This window comes from Pelobates fuscus, chromosome 10, assembly GCF_036172605.1.
Source record: "Pelobates fuscus isolate aPelFus1 chromosome 10, aPelFus1.pri, whole genome shotgun sequence".
Classification (NCBI taxonomy): Eukaryota; Metazoa; Chordata; class Amphibia; order Anura; family Pelobatidae; genus Pelobates; species Pelobates fuscus.
The window spans coordinates 148,916,468-148,933,533 of record NC_086326.1 but is presented as its reverse complement, the minus strand read 5'-3'; the positions used below and the strand labels follow the sequence as shown (position 1 = coordinate 148,933,533).

Sequence of the window (17,066 nt, the reverse complement as noted above, 5' to 3'; positions counted from 1 at the left end):
GGGTGATATTTACCTCGTATCATATACATAACTAGGGGGTGATATTTACCTCGTATCATATACATAACTAGGGGGTGATATATACCTCGTATCATATACATAACTAGGGGGTGATATATACCTCGTATCATATACATAACTAGGGGGTGATATTTACCTCGTATCATATACATAACTAGGGGGTGATATTTACCTCGTATTATATACATAACTAGGGGGTGATATTTACCTCGTATTATATACATAACTAGGGGGTGATATTTACCTCGTATTATATACATAACTAGGGGGTGATATTTACCTCGTATTATATACATAACTAGGGGGTGATATTTACCTCGTATCATATACATAACTAGGGGGTGATATTTACCTCGTATTATATACATAACTAGGGGGTGATATTTACCTCGTATTATATACATAACTAGGGGGTGATATTTACCTCGTATTATATACATAACTAGGGGGTGATATTTACCTCGTATTATATACATAACTAGGGGGTGATATTTACCTCGTATTATATACATAACTAGGGGGTGATATTTACCCCGTATTATATACATAACTAGGGGGTGATATTTACCTCGTATCATATACATAACCAGGGGGTAATATTTACCTCGTATCATATACATAACTAGGGGGTGATATATACCTCGTATCATATACATAACTAGGGGGTGATATTTACCTCGTATCATATACGTAACTAGGGGGTGATATTTACCTTGTATTATATACATAACTAGGGGGTGATATTTACCTCGTATCATATACATAACTAGGGGGTGATATTTACCTCGTATCATATACATAACTAGGGGGTGATATTTACCTTGTATTATATACATAACTAGGGGGTGATATTTACCTCGTATTATATACATAACTAGGGGGTGATATTTACCTCGTATTATATACATAACTAGGGGGTGATATTTACCTCGTATTATATACATAACTAGGGGGTGATATTTACCCCGTATTATATACATAACTAGGGGGTGATATTTACCTCGTATCATATACATAACCAGGGGGTAATATTTACCTCGTATCATATACATAACTAGGGGGTGATATATACCTCGTATCATATACATAACTAGGGGGTGATATTTACCTCGTATCATATACATAACCATGGGGTAATATTTATCTTGCATTATATCAGAGGTTTTAAAACTGACATCAATTTAGAATATTTAATGAAACGTAATTATATATGTATAAATTATGTATATATGTGGCTAAGCAGCCATTTTGAGTCAGACTCTACTGCGTAACCTACCTCGCTTGTTGCAGTCATTGTTCTATATAAAACTACTGCAGCAGGCAAGTTAGCTTGAGCAGCAGCTGGTCAGAAAACAGTTTTTTTTTTTTTAAATACCCAAAAAATTACATTATATTCCTTTTAAAAAAAAAAGTATCATTCATTTCATTAAATGTTATAAACTTTTAAAAAAGCGCGAAGTGAACATTTGATGACAGCTGTCCTTGCAGGCTTTAGACAGCCACAGTCAGCGTGTGAAACAGTACATATACAAAATTGCTTTATAGAAAGGGTTAAAAATATTACACACCAACAGCAGCCGTTTTAGAAACCATGACGCTGACGTCTGGGGGTTGTCCGGCCATGCAATGTGTACAGAATACATACATTGGATTGGGCAGTAGTATATTGTTATACACAGTGTACTGTACACTGCATAGGGTGCAATCAAATATAGAGGCAGAGTATTGTCCCCTGAAAATCCTACACGGGTCTAAAGGCCTCTTTAAGGTTTTTTTAAGCCAACTCAAATGCAAATGGCGGCAAAAAAAGGATCAAGATGAATCTACGCTAATACATTTAGGTGTGTACATTTTAAAAAATTATAACAATTAAGTGACCAATAAGCTTAAATGAACAGAATAGTAGACTGAAATAAAGATGGGCTCCTTGTTTTACATGACCTGTAACTGCTATAAATCCTATGCATATTAGATAGTCCCCAAATCATAATAAATTATAGTACCGGGGATCGATAGGCCTTCAGTAATCTGTGTTTCAATCATTACAGAAAAAAAGACTGTAAAAAAAAATATAAATACTTTTTTTATTCTATTTTCGATGTATATCAGGAAATAAAACGGTCTTCTATAAAATAATGGAAATAGATTTCTTTAGGTGAATTTCAAACGGCTTCTAGGAATATAACGTCATACAATCTTTTTGAGAAGCTCAGAAGTGACATGTCCTCTTTAAAACTGGCCTTATCATACCTGCCCAGGCACTCAATGGGTTAACGCAGCGTATTACAGGAGACCAAAAAAAAAAAAAAGAAGAAGAAGAAGGAGCAGCTTTGGTGATTCCAACAATTACGGGAAATAAGGATAACGTTTTAATGAACACATAACCACACTTCTGCTAAATACTTCCTTATTTACAAACTGTGGTTAATCTGTGACAAAGCAGGTACCTTAATTAAATACTGATCTAAAATCTGCAAGAAAAAATGGTATCATATAAAATAAAAAGAAATGTCAAAATTGAATCCAGTGAGTGATTATCACTCCAACTCACATATAGCTAAATCACTAGTCATCTGCAGTGGTTATGGTGCCAGGATCAAACACAATAATTTATAAGTAGTAAGATAGATCTTTAATACGTGACGTTCATGTGTGTGTGGTGCAAATCCCTGGGCTTGGCAGCTGCGCACTGAGTTTTGCACAAACATAAGCTGACTGATACTCACTTAAACATACTCGTTTTCCTGGCACTAGAGTACCCTGAGGGTGCCCCCACCCTCAGGGACCCCCTCCCGCCCGGCTCTGGAGAGAGGAAGGGGTTAAACTTACCTCTTTTTCCAGCGCCGGGCGGGGAGCTTTCCTCCTCCTCTCCATCTTGATCGCGACGTCATCGGCTGAATGCGCATGCGCGGCAGGAGCCGCGCTCGCATTCAGCCGGTCGCATAGGAAAGCATTTACAATGCTTTCCTATGGACGCTTGCGTGCTCTCACTGTGATTTTCACAGTGAGAAGCACGCAAGCGCCTCTAGCGGCTGTCAATGAGACAGCCACTAGAGGATTTAGAGGCTGGATTAACCCTCATTATAAACATAGCAGTTTCTCTGAAACTGCTATGTTTATAAAAAAAAGGGTTAATCCTAGAGGTACCTGGCACCCAGACCACTTCATTAAGCTTAAGTCGTCTGGGTGCCTAGAGTGGTCCTTTAAAAGGGAAATGTAATCACCATAACCACTACATGAACGTTGTAGTGGTTATGATGCAGGAGTCCTCTGGCCCCATCCCACTGTTGAGAGTCCAACCATTTCTAAACAGTTTGAGACGTACCTGGGTCCTTGGGATCCAGTTACTCTGCACATCAGAAATTCATACTTCGACATCAGTCAATAAAAATGTCTTTGGAGAGAATTCATTGAGTATCAGCCGACACTCCTCAGCCAATGAATTCCTTCCAAAATTAGAACTTCCACTTTAGCAATATCTATAAAGAGAGTCCAGACGACGGGCTCCTGAGGGGACCAGATAGGTGGCAAACTGTTTAAAAATGCTTTGACTCTTAACAGTGGGATGGGGCCGGAGGACTCCTGACATCATAACCAGGACAGCTTCCATGCAGTGGTTGTAGTCACTACAGTTCCCCTTTAAGTATCAGTCAGCCACAGAGAATTCCACACACTATAACCACTTAAATGAGATAAAGTCCCTTTAAAAGAGGCTATAGGGCTCAAGCTCCGGGAATCTAATAGGGAGCAGGAAAATAATGGACGGTGGTACTGAGCACATGCTGCTCCCAGTATAAGCCAGGATAATATAGGGAGAGAGAGGTGCTGGGGGAGGAAGTATGATTTTAGCAGGGGGGTTGGGGTTATGATTTTAGCAGTGGGGGAGGAGGTATGATTTTAGCGGTGGGGAGGAGGTATGATTTTAGCGGTGGGGGAGGAGGTATGATTTTAGCGGTGGGGGAGGAGGTATGATTTTAGCAGGGGGGTTGGGGTTATGATTTTAGCGGTGGGGGAGGAGGTATGATTTTAGCAGTGGGGGAGGAGGTATGATTTTAGCAGTGGGGGAGGAGGTATGATTTTAGCAGTGGGGGAGAAGGTATGATTTTAGCAGTGGGGGAGGAGGTATGATTTTAGCAGTGGGGGAGGAGGTATGATTTTAGCAGTGGGGGAGGAGGTATGATTTTAGCAGTGGGGGAGGAGGTATGATTTTAGCAGTGGGGGAGAAGGTATGATTTTAGCAGTGGGGGAGAAGGTATGATTTTAGCAGTGGGGGAGGAGGTATGATTTTAGCAGTGGGGGAGGAGGTTTGATTTTAGCAGTGGGGGAGGAAGTATGATTTTAGCGGTGGGGGAGGAGGTATGATTTTAGCAGTGGGGGAGAAGGTATGATTTTAGCAGTGGGGGAGGAGGTATGATTTTAGCAGTGGGGGAGGAGGTATGATTTTAGCAGTGGGGGAGGAAGTATGATTTTAGCAGTGGGGGAGGAGGTTTGATTTTAGCGGTGGGGAGGAGGTATGATTTTAGCAGTGGGGGAGGAGGTATGATTTTAGCAGTGGGGGAGGAGGTTTGATTTTAGCAGTGGGGGAGGAGGTTTGATTTTAGCAGTGGGGGAGGGGGTATGATTTTAGCAGTGGGGGAGGGGGTATGATTTTAGCAGTGGGGGAGGAGGTTTGATTTTAGCGGGGGGGGAGGAGGTATGATTTTAGCAGGGGGGGAGGAGGTATGATTTTAGCAGGGGGTTGGGGTTATGATTTTAGCGGTGGGGGAGGAGGTATGATTTTAGCAGTGGGGGAGGAGGTATGATTTTAGCAGGGGGGGAGGAGGTATGATTTTAGCAGGGGGGGAGGAGGTATGATTTTAGCAGGGGGGGAGGAGGTTTGATTTTAGCAGGGGGGGAGGAGGTTTGATTTTAGCAGGGGGGGAGGAGGTATGATTTTAGCAGGGGGGGAGGAGGTATGATTTTAGCGGTGGGGGAGGAGGTATGATTTTAGCAGGGGGGTTGGGGTTATGAATTTAGCGGTGGGGAGGAGGTATGATTTTAGCAGTGGGGAGGAGGTATGATTTTAGCAGTGGGGAGGAGGTATGATTTTAGCAGGGGGGGAGGAGGTATGATTTTAGCAGGGGGGTTAGGGTTATGATTTTAGCGGTGGGGGAGGAGGTATGATTTTAGCGGGGGGGAGGAGGTATGATTTTATCAGTGGGGGAGGAGGTATGATTTTAGCAGGGGGGAGGAGGTATGATTTTAGCAGGGGGGAGGAGGTATGATTTTAGCAGTGGGGGAGGAGGTATGATTTTAGCAGTGGGGGAGGAGGTTTGATTTTAGCAGTGGGGGAGGAGGTTTGATTTTAGCAGTGGGGGAGGGGGTATGATTTTAGCAGTGGGGGAGGGGGTATGATTTTAGCAGTGGGGGAGGAGGTTTGATTTTAGCGGGGGGGGGGAGGAGGTATGATTTTAGCAGGGGGGGAGGAGGTATGATTTTAGCAGGGGGTTGGGGTTATGATTTTAGCGGTGGGGGAGGAGGTATGATTTTAGCAGTGGGGGAGGAGGTATGATTTTAGCAGGGGGGGAGGAGGTATGATTTTAGCAGGGGGGGAGGAGGTATGATTTTAGCAGGGGGGGAGGAGGTTTGATTTTAGCAGGGGGGGAGGAGGTTTGATTTTAGCAGGGGGGGAGGAGGTATGATTTTAGCAGGGGGGAGGAGGTATGATTTTAGCGGTGGGGGAGGAGGTATGATTTTAGCAGGGGGGTTGGGGTTATGAATTTAGCGGTGGGGAGGAGGTATGATTTTAGCAGTGGGGAGGAGGTATGATTTTAGCAGTGGGGAGGAGGTATGATTTTAGCAGGGGGGGAGGAGGTATGATTTTAGCAGGGGGGTTAGGGTTATGATTTTAGCGGTGGGGGAGGAGGTATGATTTTAGCGGGGGGGAGGAGGTATGATTTTATCAGTGGGGGAGGAGGTATGATTTTAGCAGGGGGGAGGAGGTATGATTTTAGCAGGGGGGAGGAGGTATGATTTTAGCAGGGGGGAGGAGGTTTGATTTTAGCAGGGGGGAGGAGGTATGATTTTAGCAGGGGGGAGGAGGTATGATTTTAGCAGGGGGGGAGGAGGTATGATATTACGAGGGGGGGGAGGAGGTATGATTTTAGCAGGGGGGGAGGAGGTATGATTTTAGCAGGGGGGGAGGAGGTATGATTTTAGCAGGGGGGGGGAGGAGGTATAATTTTAGCAGGGGGGGAGGAGGTATGATTTTAGCAGGGGGGTTAGGGTTATGATTTTAGCGGTGGGGGAGGAGGTGTGATTTTAGCAGGGGGGGGAGGTATGATTTTAGCAGGGGGGAGGAGGTATGATTTTAGCAGGGTGGGAGGAAGTATGATTTTAGCAGGGGGGTTGGGGTTATGATTTTAGCGGTGGGGGGGTTATGATTTTAGCAGGGGGGGTTATGATTTTAGCAGGGGGGTTATGATTTTAGCAGGGGGGGTTATGATTTTAGCAGGGGGGGTATGATTATGGCGGGGGAGTGGGATAATTTTTTTTGGCAGTGGGGGTGGAGGTTCTGGCTGTGTTTACACTCAGTATCTGTATATTATATTGTGATAATGGAGGCAGTGGGGGGGGAGTATTATTTTGGCAGGGGGTGGGGGCGGTGGAGGTTCTGGCTGTGTTTACACTCAGTATCTGTATATTATATTGTGATAATGGAGGCAGTGATGGTGGAGGCAGTGGGGGGTGGGGGTATTATTTTGGCAGGGGGTGGGGGGGTGCAGGTTCTGGCTGTGTTTACACTCAGTATCTCTATATTATATTATGATAATGGAGGCAGTGGGGGGTGGGGGTATTATGGCAGTGGGGGGTCTGGCTGTATATTATATTGTGATAATGGAGGCAGTGGGGGGTGGGGGTATTATTATGGCAGTGGGGGGGGTCTGGCTGTATATTATATTATAATAATGGAGGCCGTGGGGGGGATTATTATGGCAGTGGGGGGTATTATTATGGCAGTGGGGGGGTATTATTATGGTTGTGGGGGGGTCTGGCTGTATATTATAATGTGATAATGGAGGCAGTGGGGGGTGTGCCTGTATATTATATTATAATAATGGAGGCAGTGGGGGGGATTATTATGGCAGTGGGGGGAGTATTATTATGGCAGTGGGGGGGTCTGGCTGTATATTATATTGTGATAATGGAGGCAGTGGGGGTGGGGGTATTATTATGGCAGTGGCGGGGTCTGGCTGTATATTATATTATAATAATGGAGGCAGTGGGGGGGTAGGGTTATTATTATGGCAGTGGGGGGGTCGGGCTATATATTATATTGTGATAATGGAGGCAGTGGGGGTGGGGGTATTATTATGGCAGTGGCGGGGTCTGGCTGTATATTATATTATAATAATGGAGGCAGTGGGGGTGGGGTTATTATTATGGCAGTGGGGGGGTCTGGCTGTATATTATATTATAATAATGGAGGCAGTGGGGGGTGGGGTTATTATTATGGCAGTGGGGGGTCTGGCTGTATATTATATTATAATAATGGAGGCAGTGGGGGTGGGGTTATTATTATGGCAGTGGGGGGTCTGGCTGTATATTATATTATAATAATGGAGGCAGTGGGGGGGGGGGGTTATTATTATGGCAGTGAGGGGGGGTCTGGCTGTATATTATATTATAATAATAGAGGCAGTGGGGGGGGTGGGGGTATTATTATGGCAGTGGGGGGGTCTGGCTGTATATTATATTGTGATAATGGAGGCAGTGGGGGTGGGGGTATTATTATGGCAGTGGGGGGGTCTGGCTGTATATTATATTATAATAATGGAGGCAGTGGGGGGTGGGGTTATTATTATGGCAGTGGGGGGGTCTGGCTGTATATTATATTATAATAATAGAGGCAGTGGGGGGGTGGGGGTATTATTATGGCAGTGGGGGGGGTCTGGCTGTATATTATATTGTGATAATGGAGGCAGTGGGGGGTGGGGGGGCTGGCTGTATATTATATTGTGATAATGGAGGCAGTGGGGGTGGGGGTATTATTATGGCAGTGGGGGGGTCTGGCTGTATATTATATTATGATAATGGAGGCAGTGGGGGGGTATTATTATGGCAGTGGGGGGGTCTGGCTGTATATTATAGTGTGATAATGGAGGCAGTGGGGGGGGGGTGGGGGTATTATTATGGCAGTGGGGGGGTCTGGCTGTATATTAGATTGTGATAATGGAGGCAGTGGGGGGGTGGGGGTATTATTATGGCAGTGGGGGGGGGGGTCTGGCTGTATATTATATTGTGATAATGGAGGCAGTGGGGGGTGGGGGTATTATTATGGCAGTGGGGGGGGTCCGGCTGTATATTATATTGTGATAATGGAGGCAGTGGGGGGTGGAGGTATTATTATGGCAGTGGGGGGTCTGGCTGTATATTATATTGTGATAATGGAGGCAGTGGGGGGGTATTATTATGGCAGTGGGGGGGTCTGGCTGTATATTATATTGTGATAATGGAGGCGGTGGAGGTATTATTATGGCAGTGGGGGGGTCTGGCTGTATGTTATATTATGAGAATGGAGGCAGTGGGGGGGTGGGGGTATTATTATGGCAGTGGGGGGGTCTGGCTGTATGTTATATTATAATAATGGAGGCAGTGGGGGGGTGGGGGTATTATTATGGCAGTGGGGGGGGTCTGGCTGTATATTATATTGTGATAATGGAGGCAGTGGGGGTATTATTATGGCAGTGGGGGGGGGTCTGGCTGTATATTATATTGTGATAATGGAGGCAGTGGGGGGGTGGGGGTATTATTATGGCAGTGGGGGGGGGTCTGGCTGTATATTATATTATGATAATGGAGGCAGTGGGGGGTGGGGGGTATTATTATGGCAGTGGGGGGGGTCTGGCTGTATATTATATTATGATAATGGAGGCAGTGGGGGGGTATTATTATGGCAGTGGGGGGTCTGGCTGTATATTATATTGTGATAATGGAGGCAGTGGGGGGTGGGGGTATTATTATGGCAGTGGGGGGTCTGGCTGTATATTATATTGTGATAATGGAGGCAGTGGGGGGTGGGGGTATTATTATGGCAGTGGGGGGTCTGGCTGTATATTATATTGTGATAATGGAGGCAGTGGGGGGGTGGGGGTATTATTATGGCAGTGGGGGGTCTGGCTGTATATTATATTGTGATAATGGAGGCAGTGGGGGGGTGGGGGGTATTATTATGGCAGTGGGGGGGTCTGGCTGTATATTATATTGTGATAATGGAGGCAGTGGGGGGGTGGGGTTATTATTATGGCAGTGGGGGGGTCTGGCTGTATATTATATTGTGATAATGGAGGCAGTGGGGGGGTGGGGTTATTATTATGGCAGTGGGGGGGTCTGGCTGTATATTATATTGTGATAATGGAGGCAGTGGGGGGTGGGGTTATTATTATGGCAGTGGGGGGGTCTGGCTGTATATTATATTGTGATAATGGAGGCAGTGGGGGGGTGGGGTTATTATTATGGCAGTGGGGGGTCTGGCTGTATATTATATTATAATAATGGAGGCAGTGGGGGGTGGGGGTATTATTATGGCAGTGGGGGGTCTGGCTGTATATTATATTGTGATAATGGAGGCAGTGGGGGGGTGGGGGTATTATTATGGCAGTGGGGGGGGTCTGGCTGTATATTATATTGTGATAATGGAGGCAGTGGGGGTGGGGTTATTATTATGGCAGTGGGGGGGTCTGGCTGTATATTATATTGTGATAATGGAGGCAGTGGGGGAGTGGGGTTATTATGGCAGTGGGGGGGGTCTGGCTGTATATTATATTGTGATAATGGAGGCAGTGGGGGTGGGGTTATTATTATGGCAGTGGGGGGGTCTGGCTGTATATTATATTGTGATAATGGAGGCAGTGGGGGGTGGGGTTATTATTATGGCAGTGGGGGGGGGTCTGGCTGTATATTATATTGTGATAATGGAGGCAGTGGGGGGTGGGGGTATTATTATGGCAGTGGGGGGTCTGGCTGTATATTATATTGTGATAATGGAGGCAGTGGGGGGGTGGGGGTATTATTATGGCAGTGGGGGGGTCTGGCTGTATATTATATTGTGATAATGGAGGCAGTGGGGGGGTGGGGGTATTATTATGGCAGTGGGGGGGGTCTGGCTGTATATTATATTGTGATAATGGAGGCAGTGGGGGGTGGGGGTATTATTATGGCAGTGGGGGGGTCTGGCTGTATATTATATTGTGATAATGGAGGCAGTGGGGGGTGGGGGTATTATTATGGCAGTGGGGGGGGTCTGGCTGTATATTATATTGTGATAATGGAGGCAGTGGGGGGGTCTGGCTGTATATTATATTGTGATAATGGAGGCAGTGGGGGGTGGGGGTATTATTATGGCAGTGGGGGGGTCTGGCTGTATATTATATTGTGATAATGGAGGCAGTGGGGGGGTCTGGCTGTATATTATATTGTGATAATGGAGGCAGTGGGGGGTGGGGTTATTATTATGGAAGTGGGGGGGTCTGGCTGTATATTATATTGTGATAATGGAGGCAGTGGGGGGTGGGGTTATTATTATGGCAGTGGGGGGTCTGGCTGTATATTATATTATAATAATGGAGGCAGTGGGGGGTGGGGGTATTATTATGGCAGTGGGGGGTCTGGCTGTATATTATATTGTGATAATGGAGGCAGTGGGGGGGTGGGGTTATTATTATGGCAGTGGGGGGGGTCTGGCTGTATATTATATTGTGATAATGGAGGCAGTGGGGGGTGGGGTTATTATTATGGCAGTGGGGGGGTCTGGCTGTATATTATATTGTGATAATGGAGGCAGTGGGGGGTGGGGTTATTATGGCAGTGGGGGGTCTGGCTGTATATTATATTATAATAATGGAGGCAGTGGGGGGTGGGGTATTATTATGGCAGTGGGGGGTCTGGCTGTATATTATATTGTGATAATGGAGGCAGTGGGGGGGTGGGGTTATTATTATGGCAGTGGGGGGGGTCTGGCTGTATATTATTTTGTGATAATGGAGGCAGTGGGGGGTGGGGGTATTATTATGGCAGTGGGGGGGTCTGGCTGTATATTATATTATAATAATGGAGGCAGTGGGGGGTGGGGGTATTATTATGGCAGTGGGGGGTCTGGCTGTATATTATATTGTGATAATGGAGGCAGTGGGGGGGTGGGGTTATTATTATGGCAGTGGGGGGGTCTGGCTGTATATTATATTGTGATAGTGGAGGCAGTGGGGGGTGGGGGTATTATTATGGCAGTGGGGGGTCTGGCTGTATATTATATTGTGATAATGGAGGCAGTGGGGGGGTGGGGGTATTATTATGGCAGTGGGGGGTCTGGCTGTATATTATATTGTGATAATGGAGGCAGTGGGGGGTGGGGGTATTATTATGGCAGTGGGGGGTCTGGCTGTATATTATATTGTGATAATGGAGGCAGTGGGGGGTGGGGGTATTATTATGGCAGTGGGGGGGGGGGGTCTGGCTGTATATTATATTGTGATAATGGAGGCAGTGGGGGGGTGGGGTTATTATTATGGCAGTGGGGGGGGTCTGGCTGTATATTATATTGTGATAATGGAGGCAGTGGGGGGTGGGGGTATTATTATGGCAGTGGGGGGGTCTGGCTGTATATTATATTGTGATAATGGAGGCAGTGGGGGGTGGGGGTATTATTATGGCAGTGGGGGGGTCTGGCTGTATATTATATTGTGATAATGGAGGCAGTGGGGGGTGGGGGTATTATTATGGCAGTGGGGGGGGTCTGGCTGTATATTATATTGTGATAATGGAGGCAGTGGGGGGTGGGGGTATTATTATGGCAGTGGGGGGGTCTGGCTGTATATTATATTGTGATAATGGAGGCAGTGGGGGGTGGGGGTATTATTATGGCAGTGGGGGGGTCTGGCTGTATATTATATTGTGATAATGGAGGCAGTGGGGGGGTCTGGCTGTATATAATATTGTGATAATGGAGGCAGTGGGGGGTGGGGGTATTATTATGGCAGTGGGGGGGTCTGGCTGTATATTATATTGTGATAATGGAGGCAGTGGGGGGGTCTGGCTGTATATTATATTGTGATAATGGAGGCAGTGGGGGGTGGGGTTATTATTATGGAAGTGGGGGGGTCTGGCTGTATATTATATTGTGATAATGGAGGCAGTGGGGGGTGGGGTTATTATTATGGCAGTGGGGGGTCTGGCTGTATATTATATTATAATAATGGAGGCAGTGGGGGGTGGGGGTATTATTATGGCAGTGGGGGGTCTGGCTGTATATTATATTGTGATAATGGAGGCAGTGGGGGGGTGGGGTTATTATTATGGCAGTGGGGGGGTCTGGCTGTATATTATATTGTGATAATGGAGGCAGTGGGGGGTGGGGTTATTATTATGGCAGTGGGGGGGTCTGGCTGTATATTATATTGTGATAATGGAGGCAGTGGGGGGTGGGGTTATTATGGCAGTGGGGGGTCTGGCTGTATATTATATTATAATAATGGAGGCAGTGGGGGGTGGGGGTATTATTATGGCAGTGGGGGGTCTGGCTGTATATTATATTGTGATAATGGAGGCAGTGGGGGGGTGGGGTTATTATTATGGCAGTGGGGGGGTCTGGCTGTATATTATATTGTGATAATGGAGGCAGTGGGGGGTGGGGGTATTATTATGGCAGTGGGGGGGTCTGGCTGTATATTATATTATAATAATGGAGGCAGTGGGGGGTGGGGGTATTATTATGGCAGTGGGGGGTCTGGCTGTATATTATATTGTGATAATGGAGGCAGTGGGGGGGTGGGGTTATTATTATGGCAGTGGGGGGGTCTGGCTGTATATTATATTGTGATAATGGAGGCAGTGGGGGGTGGGGGTATTATTATGGCAGTGGGGGGTCTGGCTGTATATTATATTGTGATAATGGAGGCAGTGGGGGGGTGGGGGTATTATTATGGCAGTGGGGGGTCTGGCTGTATATTATATTGTGATAATGGAGGCAGTGGGGGGTGGGGGTATTATTATGGCAGTGGGGGGGTCTGGCTGTATATTATATTGTGATAATGGAGGCAGTGGGGGGTGGGGGTATTATTATGGCAGTGGGGGGGGGTCTGGCTGTATATTATATTGTGATAATGGAGGCAGTGGGGGGGTGGGGTTATTATTATGGCAGTGGGGGGGTCTGGCTGTATATTATATTGTGATAATGGAGGCAGTGGGGGGTGGGGGTATTATTATGGCAGTGGGGGGGGTCTGGCTGTATATTATATTGTGATAATGGAGGCAGTGGGGGGTGGGGGTATTATTATGGCAGTGGGGGGGTCTGGCTGTATATTATATTGTGATAATGGAGGCAGTGGGGGTTGGGGGTATTATTATGGCAGTGGGGGGGGGTCTGGCTGTATATTATATTGTGATAATGGAGGCAGTGGGGGGGTGGGGGTATTATTATGGCAGTGGGGGGTCTGGCTGTATATTATATTGTGATAATGGAGGCAGTGGGGGGTGGGGGTATTATTATGGCAGTGGGGGGGTCTGGCTGTATATTATATTGTGATAATGGAGGCAGTGGGGGGTGGGGGTATTATTATGGCAGTGGGGGGGTCTGGCTGTATATTATATTGTGATAATGGAGGCAGTGGGGGGTGGGGGTATTATTATGGCAGTGGGGGGGTCTGGCTGTATATTATATTGTGATAATGGAGGCAGTGGGGGGTGGGGGTATTATTATGGCAGTGGGGGGGGTCTGGCTGTATATTATATTGTGATAATGGAGGCAGTGGGGGTGGGGTATTATTATGGCAGTGGGGGGTCTGGCTGTATATTATATTGTGATAATGGAGGCAGTGGGGGGGGGGGGTTATTATTATGGCAGTGGGGGGGGGTCTGGCTGTATATTATATTGTGATAATGGAGGCAGTGGGGGGGTGGGGGTATTATTATGGCAGTGGGGGGGTCTGGCTGTATATTATATTGTGATAATGGAGGCAGTGGGGGGTGGGGGTATTATTATGGCAGTGGGGGGGTCTGGCTGTATATTATATTGTGATAATGGAGGCAGTGGGGGGGTGGGGGTATTATTATGGCAGTGGGGGGGTCTGGCTGTATATTATATTGTGATAATGGAGGCAGTTGGGGGGTGGGGGTATTATTATGGCAGTGGGGGGGTCTGGCTGTATATTATATTGTGATAATGGAGGCAGTGGGGGGTGGGGGTATTATTATGGCAGTGGGGGGGGGGTCTGGCTGTATATTATATTGTGATAATGGAGGCAGTGGGGGGTGGGGGTATTATTATGGCAGTGGGGGGGTCTGGCTGTATATTATATTGTGATAATGGAGGCAGTGGGGGGTGGGGGTATTATTATGGCAGTGGGGGGGGTCTGGCTGTATATTATATTGTGATAATGGAGGCAGTGGGGGGTGGGGTATTATTATGGCAGTGGGGGGTCTGGCTGTATATTATATTGTGATAATGGAGGCAGTGGGGGGGGGGGTGGGGTTATTATTATGGCAGTGGGGGGGGGGTCTGGCTGTATATTATATTGTGATAATGGAGGCAGTGGGGGGGTGGGGGTATTATTATGGCAGTGGGGGGGTCTGGCTGTATATTATATTGTGATAATGGAGGCAGTGGGGGGTGGGGGTATTATTATGGCAGTGGGGGGGTCTGGCTGTATATTATATTGTGATAATGGAGGCAGTGGGGGGGGGGGGTATTATTATGGCAGTGGGGGGGTCTGGCTGTATATTATATTGTGATAATGGAGGCAGTGGGGGGGTGGGGGTATTATTATGGCAGTGGGGGGGTCTGGCTGTATATTATATTGTGATAATGGAGGCAGTGGGGGGGTGGGGGTATTATTATGGCAGTGGGGGGGTCTGGCTGTATATTATATTGTGATAATGGAGGCAGTGGGGGGGTGGGGGTATTATTATGGCAGTGGGGGGGTCTGGCTGTATATTATATTGTGATAATGGAGGCAGTGGGGGGTGGGGGTATTATTATGGCAGTGGGGGGTCTGGCTGTATATTATATTGTGATAATGGAGGCAGTGGGGGGTGGGGGTATTATTATGGCAGTGGGGGGGTCTGGCTGTATATTATATTGTGATAATGGAGGCAGTGGGGGGTGGGGGTATTATTATGGCAGTGGGGGGTCTGGCTGTATATTATATTGTGATAATGGAGGCAGTGGGGGGGTGGGGGTATTATTATGGCAGTGGGGGGTCTGGCTGTATATTATATTGTGATAATGGAGGCAGTGGGGGGTGGGGGTATTATTATGGCAGTGGGTGGGTCTGGCTGTATATTATATTGTGATAATGGAGGCAGTGGGGGGTGGGGGTATTATTATGGCAGTGGGGGGTCTGGCTGTATATTATATTGTGATAATGGAGGCAGTGGGGGGTGGGGGTATTATTATGGCAGTGGGGGGGTCTGGCTGTATATTATATTGTGATAATGGAGGCAGTGGGGGGGTATTATTATGGCAGTGGGGGGGTCTGGCTGTATATTATATTATAATAATGGAGGCAGTGGGGGGGTGGGGGTATTATTATGGCAGTGGGGGGTCTGGCTGTATATTATATTGTGATAATGGAGGCAGTGGGGGGTGGGGGTATTATTATGGCAGTGGGGGGTCTGGCTGTATATTATATTGTGATAATGGAGGCAGTGGGGGGTGGGGGTATTATTATGGCAGTGGGGGGGTCTGGCTGTATATTATATTGTGATAATGGAGGCAGTGGGGGGGTGGGGGTATTATTATGGCAGTGGGGGGGTCTGGCTGTATATTATATTGTGATAATGGAGGCAGTGGGGGGTGGGGGTATTATTATGGCAGTGGGGGGTCTGGCTGTATATTATATTGTGATAATGGAGGCAGTGGGGGGGTGGGGGGTATTATTATGGCAGTGGGGGGGTCTGGCTGTATATTATATTGTGATAATGGAGGCAGTGGGGGGTGGGGGTATTATTATGGCAGTGGGGGGGGTCTGGCTGTATATTATATTGTGATAATGGAGGCAGTGGGGGGTGGGGGTATTATTATGGCAGTGGGGGGGTCTGGCTGTATATTATATTGTGATAATGGAGGCAGTGGGGGGTGGGGGTATTATTATGGCAGTGGGGGGTCTGGCTGTATATTATATTGTGATAATGGAGGCAGTGGGGGGTGGGGGTATTATTATGGCAGTGGGGGGTCTGGCTGTATATTATATTGTGATAATGGAGGCAGTGGGGGGTGGGGGTATTATTATGGCAGTGGGGGGTCTGGCTGTATATTATATTGTGATAATGGAGGCAGTGGGGGGTGGGGGTATTATTATGGCAGTGGGGGGGTCTGGCTGTATATTATATTGTGATAATGGAGGCAGTGGGGGGTGGGGGTATTATTGTGGCAGTGGGGGGGTCTGGCTGTATATTATATTGTGATAATGGAGGCAGTGGGGGGTGGGGGTATTATTGTGGCAGTGGGGGGTCTGGCTGTATATTATATTGTGATAATGGAGGCAGTGATGGTGGAGGCAGTGGGGGGATGAGTGAGTGAAGGAATGTGGCATTCTATGGATGCTGATAGCCATCTTACCGGGAGTCCGAGCTATGTATCCACTACCTCTTTACACTAAGCCGGGAGCGGGCCTGATCCTGCCAGACACCCGGTGACAGCCGCTCTGCGCATGTGCGGATCAGCACTTACTGCGCATGTGCAGGAAATAACACAGGCAGCAGTATGAGGCTCCGGCCGCCATCTTGGTTTAGGGCAGAGCTGTCTTTGGACAGTGAGATAAGTGAGGGCAGAGCCAGGACTTGGGATATAAAGCTCAGGATTTCCTATAATTATCTTTGTAAATGTGTTGGAAATAAGAGATGTAAATGTAGTGAGATCTATTAATGCTAACAGGGGGGGGCTATTCTGGGGTCACCATGGAAACCAATACACTCTCTCTCAACATTGAGGATTTATACATTGCCGCTATTTCCCATTAATAAATCTCCCGCTATCGATATAGTATTATAGTTAGAAGTATTTAATCCAATTC

General features: G+C 47.1%; 1 protein-coding gene across 1 annotated transcript in view; it reads right to left on the bottom strand.

Annotated features, from left to right (window-relative positions):
- Positions 1-16,697, bottom strand: part of LOC134575263 (zinc finger protein OZF-like) — a 29,695-nt gene extending 12,998 nt beyond the window's left edge. The window contains exon 1 of the mRNA XM_063434525.1: positions 16,613-16,697. The gene's annotated coding sequence lies outside the window, so the exon portion shown is untranslated. The remainder of the gene's footprint in view (positions 1-16,612) is intronic.
- Between the last annotated feature and the right edge of the window lie 369 nt (positions 16,698-17,066).